Below are 12,821 nucleotides of genomic sequence, written 5' to 3' on the forward strand. Positions count from 1 at the left end.
ATTAGCTAGATTTTTGCCAGACTATGTAAACTCTGAAGCTCAAAAAGCAAAAAGATTCCAACAAGGACTGAAACCAGAAATTTGGAGCGGAGTTGTAGTTTTATAACTAAAGACTTATACCTCAGTAGTACAGGCAGCCATGGTAATAGAAAGTGATCAGAAATTCACCGCCAAGGAAAAAGAAAGGAAGAAGCGGAAATTGGATGTTATGAAAGAAAAACCAGATTAAAGAGAATCCATTCAGGGGTTTTAGAAGTGAATTGAAAAGAATAGAAATAGAAGATTCATGATATAAAATTTATCCCAGATTAGGTCTAGTGCCCCTTCAATTGCTTCCACTCAAACTGAATTAGTCAAGCTGGCGGTGGATTGTAAGTTGTATGTTAGGAGTCACAGTGGTCAGTGCAAAGGGAATGACCAGTGTTTTAGATGCGGTCGGAAAGGCCATTACGCGTCAGAATGCAACCCAGAGAGTCCAAGAATCACTTGTTATAACTGTGGTAAGGTTGGGCATCTTCTTAGGAGTTGTAGGACCGTTACTCAAGGAAGTATTGGAGGTAGTGCATCCCAAGGACCGGTATCCAGTACGGCTAGAGCCAGACCTTTAAGATAATCAAGAGATCCGAGGCTCAGGACTCGAATGTAGATACAAGTACGCTTTCTCTTAACCCTGTACCTGTTAAGGTTTTATTTGATTTAGGAGCATCTCAGTCTTTTATATTTAAGAATTGTGTGAGAAAACTTAACGTCAAAAGATTAGCTGAACCTTGGGCCCTAGAAGTGGCTAACCAAGACGGAGTCCCAGTAAATTAGTTATGTCCTAAATGCCCTATAGGAACCTTAGGACATTCTTTTTTGATCGACCCAAATACCTTTTGAGTGAAGAAAACTGGATGTAATCTTAAAGATGAATTGATTGTTTATCGTAAGGAAAAGATTGATTGCAAGAATACTAAGAATTGTAATATCATGAAAGATACTGCTAGGATGACATAATAAGATAAGAAGTTTCTTTCAATCACACAAGCAAAGAAGTTATTAAAACAAGGATGTAAAGTATACCTAGTACATGTAATGAATATTAGAGTTGGAAGAAATTCAGGTAGTAAATAAAGTTCCATGGATCTTTCTAGATGAATTACCAGGATTATCCCAGATTTTAAGATAGAGTTTCTCATTGGTTCAGTCCCAGAGCCGAACTAGTGTCAAAATCTCCGTATTGCATGGCCCAGTGGAAATCAAATAATTAGTTAAGCAACTTCAGGAATTGTTGGATAAGGAAGTGATGAGGTAAGGTATATCCTGTAGGGTGCACTAGTGTTGTTTATAGAAGAGAAGGACGGAGGTATGAAGTTATGTACCGACTATCGAAAGTTAAATAAGTTGACAGTTAGGAATAAGTAAACCCCTGCATAGAATTGATTACTTATGTGATCCAATTAAAGGAACGTGTTGGTTCTTGAAGGTTGACCTAAGATCATACTACCATCAGTTAAATGTTAATCCTGAGGTCATACCAAAGACTGCGTTTAGAACGAGATATGGACATTATGAGTTCCTGGTGATGTTATTTGGATTAGAAAATACACCAAACACCTTTAAAGATTTATTAAATAGGGTGTATGAGGAGTACTTGTATAAGTGAATTTGTATATATTGATAACATCCTCAGCTATTCAAGGACTAAGGAAGTCCATGTAGAAACTCAAGAATTTCCCTACGAAGATTAGAAAGGAAGCAACGGTACGTTAAGTTTTCAAATATGAATTTTGGTTGAGATTAATAAAAGATTATGATTACTCCATTAACAACCATCTGAGCGAAGCCAGTGTAGCAATAGATGCCTTATATAGGAAGGAAAGATTGAATGTGATTAAGATCAAGGAGGAATTAGTAAAAGAATTGGAAAGAGTGGAAGTTGAAGTTAAATACCCGAAGGTGATAAGAAACCACTGTGCGGGGTTAATTTTCAGTCCAAGCTGATTGAAAAGATAAAGAAATTGTTAGGCCCTGAATTAGTTCACCAGACTATAAATATGGAATATTAATTCGGAAAAGGTTAAAATCAACTCATGATACACAAAGAAAGAATGCAGATTCATATCGGAAAGATATAGAGATAAAGTTGGAGCATTAGTATTGCTGAAGGTTTTGCCTTATAAAGGAATAATGAGATTTGCGCATGAAGGTAAGTTAAGCCCAAGGAGTATCGGACCGTTTATTGAGAAAGTAGGTAAAGTCGCCTATGAGTTGGCGCAGTTGCCACAGCTGCAGCATACTCATAGTGTGTTTTACGTCTTTATGTTAAAAGAATATATCCTTGATTTGAACCAAGAAAATATGTATAATCAAATCCAGACTATAGGCTATAAAGCGTGAGTCCCTAAAAATAAGTCGATTCCTATAGTGGAAGTACTATGAAGAAATTCTCAAGTAGAAGAGTCTACCTGAAAGTTAGAGTTAGATATGTTAGACAAATATCCTCACTTGCTTAATTAGTTAAGATTCTGGGGACAGAATCTTTTTAAGGGAGAAGGATATAACGACTCGTATATTTTTACATTATTTAAATGTATAATTATTGAATAACTGAGTAAATAAAAGTGTGTTACTGTTGTCAGCTATGTATTGTAGTCATTATGGATTGTATGTGTTGTATTATTCCATAATAAGTGATTTTATTTATCAGTATTGTGTTTTGTGGATTAAATTGAATAATTATTAGTGATTTTATTGCAGTTTGATTTTTATAAAATTAGAAATTATTTTCATAAATATTTGGATTGTCCTTAAAATTGGTTTTATGGCTTTATAATTTCAATAATTATTTTTGGGATTTTATAAAATTTAGAAATCAATATTTCATCAATTATTTATCTTTAAATGATTTTTCTGATTACATTTATTTGCAAAATCAATATTTAATTCAAGAATTCTTCAAAAATTATGAAACTCATATTTTATTAAGTTTTTAATATTCTGAGAATTTTAAAATTATTTTGGAAATTTTTGGGGTTAAATTCACCCGTATGTTTGCTCGTTAAATCGTTAAATGCAGGAATAATGTGCGATTCAAATATGTTTTAAAAATTATGAAAAACTTGATTTTATTAGTTTCAGGATTTTTAGAAAATTTTAAGACTAATTTGGATTTCTTTCGAGGTGTTTGCAATCGCAAGCGGTATCGTTAAAATCTGAATGCGGTGTGAAGTATGATAATTAAAAACAGAAACCAGATAAATATCACAATTCTTATCCCTTATTTCCCCATTCACCATTTCAGTCTTCTCCCCCTGTTCAATCTCTCACACGGTTCTCTCATCTCTCTCTTGGCAGTCTCTCTCCCGTTTCTCCTTCTTTCCCTCTCTTCTTCCCACATTCGTTTCTTCTCCATGGTAAGCTCCCCAGTGCTTCCTGTGATTCTTTTTCTTTTCCATTCTTATGGCCTCCGCCGGATTTCTTTCGGGCAAGGTGTTCTGCGCGCGCGAACGGTGCGTGTGTTGTGCCATATGCGTGTGTGTATTGCTTGTGGTGCGTGTTATGCCACGTTTTGGCATGGCAAATACTTTTTAATAATTCCGTAATTTGTTAATTATTAATTACGGCTAATAATTAATTGCTTAAGCCCCAAGTTATCCTCTCTCCGAAACGAGGAAAGAATCAATCTCAATAAATCAATAACGGAAAATATCTCTCAACGATATTCTTCAAATCAGGAAGATATCACAACGCTCAGATTAAATCAGATAAAATCGGTAATTACCACATTAACGAAACTTATCCCTAAAGTCTCTTAGGGATAAGCCAGAATTTCACAGAACTGCGTAGGCTTGATTCAATATAAATTGGTACGCAGGTATCTTGGCAAAGGGATCTGATACAACGAGACAAATCGAGACACCTCCCAAGTCCAGCCCCTCTTTTTCATAAACCCTAATCTCACAACTACACACAAATTGCTCTAATATTCCAGCAACCCTCCGATTTCGTGTTGTTACGAAATTCCTCCAACAACATTCCATGGAGTAAAAAGAATGACGAATGAACATGTCATGTTGAGATTGCGGGGCCAGCAGGAAAAAGAAAAGGACAAAAAACTTGAGGAACACTAAAACGCACCATAGAAAAATGGTGACACTCGGAAATTCACAGCCTGTTAGAAGCGGAAAATAAAGATAAGATTTTTCTTCTCCTGATTTATTTCTGCAAATTTATTATTACGTGATGAATGCATAGATATTATGTTTTTCTTCTAATTTTTTATAAGAAAAATATTCAGTGATAAAATTCGTGCGAGTCACATATTTTTATGATTGTAAAATTATTGCGTCATCTTAATTTTGGACGACACACATATTTTGGGAAAAAATCGTACGAGATATTTATTTGAGAGAATTGTGGATTTTTAGAAGATCGTACGAGCTGCATCTTTTGGAAAAATAAATTATATATACGAGATGCATAATTTTGGGAAAATATTTAAGAAAGAGCATTATTTTTGGGAAAAATAAATATCGTGACAATTTTAAATTGGCATATTTATTATGTTTGAATTGCGTTTAAAATATTTTGCATATACTGTCGCGATAATACATATATGTCGAAAAATATTTTCAAACTTGTGAATGGGAATTGCTATGTTTGGTAGCTGAGACAACCACTTGGAATGATATACACTACCGATTGTGAACTTGTATTATTGACACCTTGCACCTAGATAGGCAGAAAGATTACAAACGGAAAGATTGAAGGTACGAGCTCACCTTATCTCAAGTATGGAAAGAGATTCAAGGTGCGAGCTCACCTTATCTTAAGTACAGAAAGAGATTGAAGGTCGGGAGTTCCGCCTTATCTTTTGCTGAAGACATGTTTGTTGATCTTGTTACATTTATATAATACTAGCAGTTCACCTCAATAATACAATTTTACAATCGACTGTTATATCTATCTTGAAGTGTGTACGTCAAGGTCCAACTTAACATCATTGTTCGCAATGGATTTATAAATTTGTGCTCGCACAACCACAAACAAGGGAAATATGTATCTTTTTCGGATCTTGCATGGTCTCGCACGTGCATTCGCATAATTGTTTTGAGCACGAAGGTGCTCTATGTTATTTACTAAACTCCGATTTTTAGTTGTTTCAGCGATTGAAGAATATTTAGTTCTCCACTGCAGCAAGCTACACTGAAGAACTGGGGGGTAGTTGTTATGCCACGTTTTGGCATGGCAAATACTTTTTAATAATTCCGTAATTTGTTAATTATTAATTACGGCTAATAATTAATTGCTTAAGCCCCAAGTTATCCTCTCTCCGAAATGAGGAAAGAATCAATCTCAATAAATCAATAACGGAAAATATCTCTCAACGATATTCTTCAAATCAGGAAGATATCACAACGCTCAGATTAAATCAGATAAAATCGGTAATTACCACATTAACGAAACTTATCCCTAAAGTCTCTTAGGGATAAGCCCAAATTTCACAGAACTGCGTAGGCTTGATCCAATATAAATTGGTACGCAGGCATCTTGGCAAAGGGATCCGATACAACGAGACAAATCGAGACACCTCCCAAGTCCAGCCCCTCTTTTTCATAAACCCTAATCTCACAACTACACACAAATTGCTCTAATATTCCAGCAACCCTCCGATTTCGTGTTGTTACGAAATTCCTCCAACAACATTTGGCGCTAGAAGGAGGGGTTTATTATTCGAGGAGGACGAATAATATTACAAAACTCGTGGGTTTATGGTTCATCCATACAATGGAGGATCGATAGTCAATTACCGATGGTGAAAAAAAAAGGGGGCTCGTGACAGATATATCCTATATGGATGTACAATAACACACAATTCAGCGGAGTCCAGGCGGTGCAACATGGTGTAGCAAAGGCAGTCTCATGATGAATAACAAGACCCAGCGGCGGCATGCAAACTTGGCAAAAAAAATAATATTTAACATGGAGCGACCCGTGGCATTTAAGAAAACCCAACGATCAGGCGTTTGTAGTCACACGCGGACGGACTTGTTAAGGTAATATACACGCGCGGACAAGGAGAAATAAAAAAAAGGGAAGCAACCATGGAGTAAAAAGAATGACGAATGAACATGTCATGTTGAGATTGCGGGGCCAGCAGGAAAAAGAAAAGGACAAAAAACTTGAGGAACACTAAAACGCACCATAGAAAAATGGTGACACTCGGAAATTCACAGCCTGTTAGAAGCGGAAAATAAAGATAAGATTTTTCTTCTCCTGATTTATTTCTGCAAATTTATTATTACGTGATGAATGCATAGATATTATGTTTTTCTTCTAATTTTTTATAAGAAAAATATTCAGTGATAAAATTCGTGCGAGTCACATATTTTTATGATTGTAAAATTATTGCGTCATCTTAATTTTGGACGACACACATATTTTGGGAAAAAATCGTACGAGATATTTATTTGAGAGAATTGTGGATTTTTAGAAGATCGTACGAGCTGCATCTTTTGGAAAAATAAATTATATATACGAGATGCATAATTTTGGGAAAATATTTAAGAAAGAGCATTATTTTTGGGAAAAATAAATATCGTGACAATTTTAAATTGGCATATTTATTATGTTTGAATTGCGTTTAAAATATTTTGCATATACTGTCGCGATAATACATATATGTCGAAAAATATTTTCAAACTTGTGAATGGGAATTGCTATGTTTGGTAGCTGAGACAACCACTTGGAATGATATACACTACCGATTGTGAACTTGTATTGTTGACACCTTGCACCTAGATAGGCAGAAAGATTACAAACGGAAAGATTGAAGGTACGAGCTCACCTTATCTCAAGTATGGAAAGAGATTCAAGGTGCGAGCTCACCTTATCTTAAGTACAGAAAGAGATTGAAGGTCGGGAGTTCCGCCTTATCTTTTGCTGAAGGCATGTTTGTTGATCTTGTTACATTTATATAATACTAGCAGTTCACCTCAATAATACAATTTTACAATCGACTGTTATATCTATCTTGAAGTGTGTACGTCAAGGTCCAACTTAACATCATTGTTCGCAATGGATTTATAAATTTGTGCTCGCACAACCACAAACAAGGGAAATATGTATCTTTTTCGGATCTTGCATGGTCTCGCACGTGCATTCGCATAATTGTTTTGAGCACGAAGGTGCTCTATGTTATTTACTAAACTCCGATTTTTAGTTGTTTCAGCGATTGAAGAATATTTAGTTCTCCACTGCAGCAAGCTACACTGAAGAACTGGGGGGTAGTTGTTATGCCACGTTTTGGCATGGCAAATACTTTTTAATAATTCCGTAATTTGTTAATTATTAATTACGGCTAATAATTAATTGCTTAAGCCCCAAGTTATCCTCTCTCCGAAACGAGGAAAGAATCAATCTCAATAAATCAATAACGGAAAATATCTCTCAACGATATTCTTCAAATCAGGAAGATATCACAACGCTCAGATTAAATCAGATAAAATCGGTAATTACCACATTAACGAAACTTATCCCTAAAGTCTCTTAGGGATAAGCCCAAATTTCACAGAACTGCGTAGGCTTGATCCAATATAAATTGGTACGCAGGCATCTTGGCAAAGGGATCCGATACAACGAGACAAATCGAGACACCTCCCAAGTCCAGCCCCTCTTTTTCATAAACCCTAATCTCACAACTACACACAAATTGCTCTAATATTCCAGCAACCCTCCGATTTCGTGTTGTTACGAAATTCCTCCAACAACAGTGCGTATGTTTTATCAATTGTATCTTGTTTCCGTCTTATTCCCGATTTCCAGATGTGTATTTATATGTATATGCACCTGTGTGTCTAGTTGTGATGTTTTGCGGAATTGCCTGAAGCAGTCTATTCTCGTTTCTGGGGTTCGAATTAATTGATTTTCTTTTCTTTAAGGAAAATTCGAATGAAAATTGTGATTACTCAATTAATGTATTTCGGATTATTCAGAAATTTAATCGGCGAAACCCTCGATTGGAAACCCGATTCAGGCACTTCCAGGTTTTGCCGCCGTCGACGATGAACTTCGGTGAGTCGACGGTGGACCGTGATGATATAATCTAAGTCCTATAATTATTAAAATAATAAAATAATAATTAGTTCATAAAATTATTTCATGAAACGAAAATTAGTTATTTTAAATCGAGGTCAGGCACATAATTTGAACAGTGAATTGTGATTGTTGAATTGACTGCTTGGTTGATTGGTTGTTTTGACGTCGATTATGTTTCGACGGATAGGCCGACAAACAGAGGAGACGTTGTCCGGATTTCAGAAAATTAATTTCAAAAATACAGGGACCTATCTTGTGATTGTCAGGATTACCAATCAAACATACATAGATATATAATTGTTAATAAATATTGTACCAACCTACTTGCATATTGTGATAAAAGATTTTATAAAATAATTAACAACCTCATTTTACGAAACGTCAGATATAGGTATTTCCCGAAAAAGAATATCGAACCAAGTTTTGAGTACATAAACCCTAGTGGTTACGTGTATCATAATAATGTGTATAATTGCGGGTCGGATTGTGATATCATTTGGGTAGAACTGATAGCGAGAATATGTCAAGCATAACTGGTTGCCTAACATAGGGTAGTTCGACTCTGTAGGTTCTAGTCGGAAGACCTGAGAATTGACATTGGACTAAAGATAGTCTAGTGATCAATCGACAAGCTCAACAAGGTTCCAATCGAAGGACCTGAGAGATGAAGTCGGATCCAGAATAGTCTAATAGTTAGAAGATAAAGCCGAGCGTCCAGATCAATTTAAGGTCAATCAGAGATAGTTATAAAGCTCTTCAAGGCAAGTACCCCTGACCATTCTTTGATGGTTCAGCATATATGAATATATTGTTGTGTTATTCTCATAGAGGAACAGAACATTTTAAGTTACGTATCCCCTGGATTTAAAATTATTCGTTTAAACTACGTTTTGGGGAAAAGTAACTTCTGAAAATGCCTATCTCTAAATTATGAATAAAATTGGAAAGATTATAAGGAGTTGTAATAAAATGGGTTAAAATGAGGTCGGTATGTGATACTCGTGGTAACACGGATGACAGGTTGATTCCCGTGGCAACACAAATGACAGGTTATTCCCATGGAAACACGGATGACAGGTTGATTCCCGTGGCAACACGGATGACAGGTTGATTCCCGTGGTAACACGAATGACAGGTTGATTCTCACGGCAACATAGATGACAAGTTATTCCCGTGGCAACATGGATGATAGCTTGATTTCCGTAGCAACACGGATGACAGGTTATTCCCGTGGCAACACGGATGACAGGTTATTTCCGTGGCAACACGGATGACAGGTTGATTCCCGTGGCAACACGGATGACATGTTGAGTCTCGTGGCAACACGGATGACAGGGTGATTCCCGTAATAAACATGGATGATTGGGTGATTCCTGTCGTGGGACAGATGAATTAAAAAAAGAAATACATGCTAAAATTTAACTTTAGTATTTGCGCAGTACACGAATGAAGTTATTGTTCTACAGAGCATGCTAGTTATTGATATCCAGTTTATACATGTTTTTACTTATTTTGTAACAAGTTATGAATTCTGTTCCTATAACTTTTTTATCATAAACTGTTTTACTTGTTATTCATATAGTGGTACTGCTGAGCAATTGATTGCTCACCCTTGCAGAATGTTTTGTATATATGTATTGCAGATGCCTATGAGATTCTTCTGTCATAGTCAGGGCAGGGTTCCAGATCCTTCCGCTCTAGACTCCTCTGAGGTAGTTGTGTCAGACCAGATGTGGTCTGTTGAGTTGCTGTATTAAGTTAATTCTGTCAGGATTGTTGAAATAAGTTTGTTTGTAATAATTATGTAACCTAAATCATACTTGAACTTGGCAACGATCTTGGTAAAAGGGGTCGTATTTATGTTATATCAATATTGAATTGGTTTTTATTATGTTTGTTGATATTGTGTTAGTGACGTCAACTCCTGACCCTGGGGTTGAGGCCGTCACAAGCCATACACACTGGTGTTATATATCCGGTCTTTACTTGGAGGAGTTCGGTGTTTAGCATGAATTCGAACCAACTTGCCTATTGATGCCGGAGTTGTCTCCTGAAGAGGCGATAAACTATGGGGCTCTGGTATCCCTTCGGATGCCCAAAGTCCCGCTAACTAGTAGTCGGGACAAGGACTGGCTGCTCGCCCTATGGGGTAGTGGTAACACCTGTTCCTTACATTTTTTTCTTATTCTTCCTAAAATTTATTGCATCTTGTTGTTTCAACACCTGACCTTTCCTATGTTTTATTTCTTACAGTTTCTTCCCGACAAGCACCCTGCAAAGGAAGAGGAAAAAGGCTAAAAAAATATTTCGCCTTGGAGAGGGCGGCTTCCAGCATTTCACGCGGCAAAAATGCTGATGCCCGAGCTCCGGTCCAGTCGCCTCCCCACTCTCCCGTGCATTCCATAGAGTTAACTGCGGAAAACCGATCAGCAGCCTCCGACGATTCTCCCGACCCTCGTAAAAGGGGAAGGGCTCATTGTGGTGATGTCATCGAGACCTATGTCCCGAATTGGGGCGTACTTTCATCGGATTCTCTGGTGACAAGGGCTCCCCTTCAGGCTAGGGAAGTCGGACCAGACCTCTGTCGCGGCCTTATGCTTTCGAAGGATCAGCAGGTCTATGCTATGGTGGACCTTACCGAGGCGTGCACCGAACTGATGGCTCGGCTCTCCATGATATGCTTCATGCTTATTATTTTCTATTTTCCTTTTGATGCTTGGCTTGTACTTATTCCTCTTCCCTCATTTTTATGTCAGGTTCTTCCTTGGGCAGCTTCCATAGCCGACAAGATCCAGGATGCTCAAGCCCAGATGAGGGCGGCCAATCAGCTTGAGATTAGGTGTACAAAGGCCGCGGAAGAGCTCAAGCGGAAATAAAGAGCCCGAGAGGTATTCGAAGGTCAGGCTTCGGCCCTAGCTATAGACAAGTGGAACCTAGAGGAGGAGGTGGCTCGTCTCAAGAAGCGTGTTGAACAACAAAACGCTCAGCTGAAAGCCACCAGGAAGATGCTCCACAAGGAGAAGAAGACGCTGGAGCGAACGGAGGAACGTTGTTTTCAGATGGGCTTTGACAAGGCTGTCATCAAGGCTTCCGGGACAGAGGGCTTGTGGTACCTCCTGCCCAACATTCCACAGGGGTTGGGAGTACAAGCTTCTACTTGACATCGGTATGGAAGATCCTGTCGGGAGGACTGGTGGCGACGGGCCTCTAGTTGTTTCCTCCAATTCCAAGGAAGACCTTTCGGAATAGTCTAGTTAATGTTTAAGTTAATCATGAACTTATTACCTGCAGGTTGAATTACTTTTGCCTTCGAGAAGGATTATTATTGCCTCTGGGCGGATTGTAATATTTTTATTTTTGATATTTCTCCGTTCTCTTTACTATCTATAGTATCGTCTTTATTTTCCTTAGTTTACTTCTTCGGCCTCAATTTGGGCCTTAGTGAAATTCTAATATTTTACTTCTTTGGCCTCAATTTGGGCCTTAGTAAAATTTTAATATTTTACTTCTTCGACCTCAATTTGGGCCTTAGTAAAATTTTAATATTTTACTTCTTCAGCCTCAATTTGGGCCTTAGTAATTTTAATATTTTTTTTGCTAAATTATGTATATATCAACAGAGGACCAAAAACAAGAAGGGATCTACCCTAACTTCTTCGACCTTAATTTGGGCCTTAGTAAAATTTTAATATTTTACTTCTTCGGCCTCAATTTGGGCCTTATTAAAGTTTTAATATTTTACATTTTTGGTCTCAATTTGGGCCTTGGTAAAATTTTAATATTTTACTTCTTCGGCCTCAATTTGGGCCTTGGGAAAATTTTGATATTTTGCTTCTTGGGCCTTAGTAAAATTGTAATATTTTACTTCTTCGGCCTCAATTTGGGCCTTAGTAAAATTTTAATATTTTGCTTCTTCGGCCTCAATTTTGGCCTTAGTAAAATTTTGATATTTTGCTCTTTCGGCCTCAACTTGGGCCATAGTAAAATTGTAATATTTTACTTCTTCGGCCTCAATTTGGGCCTTAGTAAAATTTTGATATTTTGCGTCTTCGGCCTCAACTTGGGCCTTAGTAAAACTTTGTCAACATAGTGCAAGCCTTCAGATAAGTATTATTTTGGCCTGTTTATTGCCCCTATCTGAAATTAAATGACGGAATTAAAAGAACTAAAATAAACTGACAGGGCTTCATATGCCTTACTGAAAAAGTTTTGGAGTCTAGAAGCGTGCCAAGTATTTTTGATAGGCTCTCTGGCCATGGTTTTGAGCTTATATGTTCCCGGCCTGACCACTCCGGAAACCGCATAAGGACCCTCCCAATTGGGCTGAAGCTTGCCTTGCTTAGTAGGCATTGAGGTAACCAGTTCCCGAAGGACTAGATCACCTACGAAAAAGCTTTATTTCTTGATTCCCTAATCATAATATCGGGCGGCCTGTAGTTGGTATTTCAAATTTCTTTGATAGGTCACCTCCTTTTCTTCCTCCAGGAGGTCTATGTTGGCTCACAGACCCACCTCGTTGCTTTCAATTTCAAAAACTTCCGTCGATGGGACTCGAGGCCCACTTCAATTGATAGGAGTGCATCTGTCCCATAAGCTAGTCTGAAGGGAGTTTCTCCTATGGACGACCTTGGTGTCGTTCGGTAGGCCCACAAGACCTGGGGCAGCTCTTCATCCCACAGTCCTTTTGCTTCTCCTAACCTCTTCTTAATATCATCGAAAATAATCTTGTTCTCCGCTTCAAT

This window comes from Apium graveolens, chromosome 4 (genome assembly GCF_009905375.1).
Source record: "Apium graveolens cultivar Ventura chromosome 4, ASM990537v1, whole genome shotgun sequence".
NCBI lineage: Eukaryota > Viridiplantae > Streptophyta > Magnoliopsida > Apiales > Apiaceae > Apium > Apium graveolens.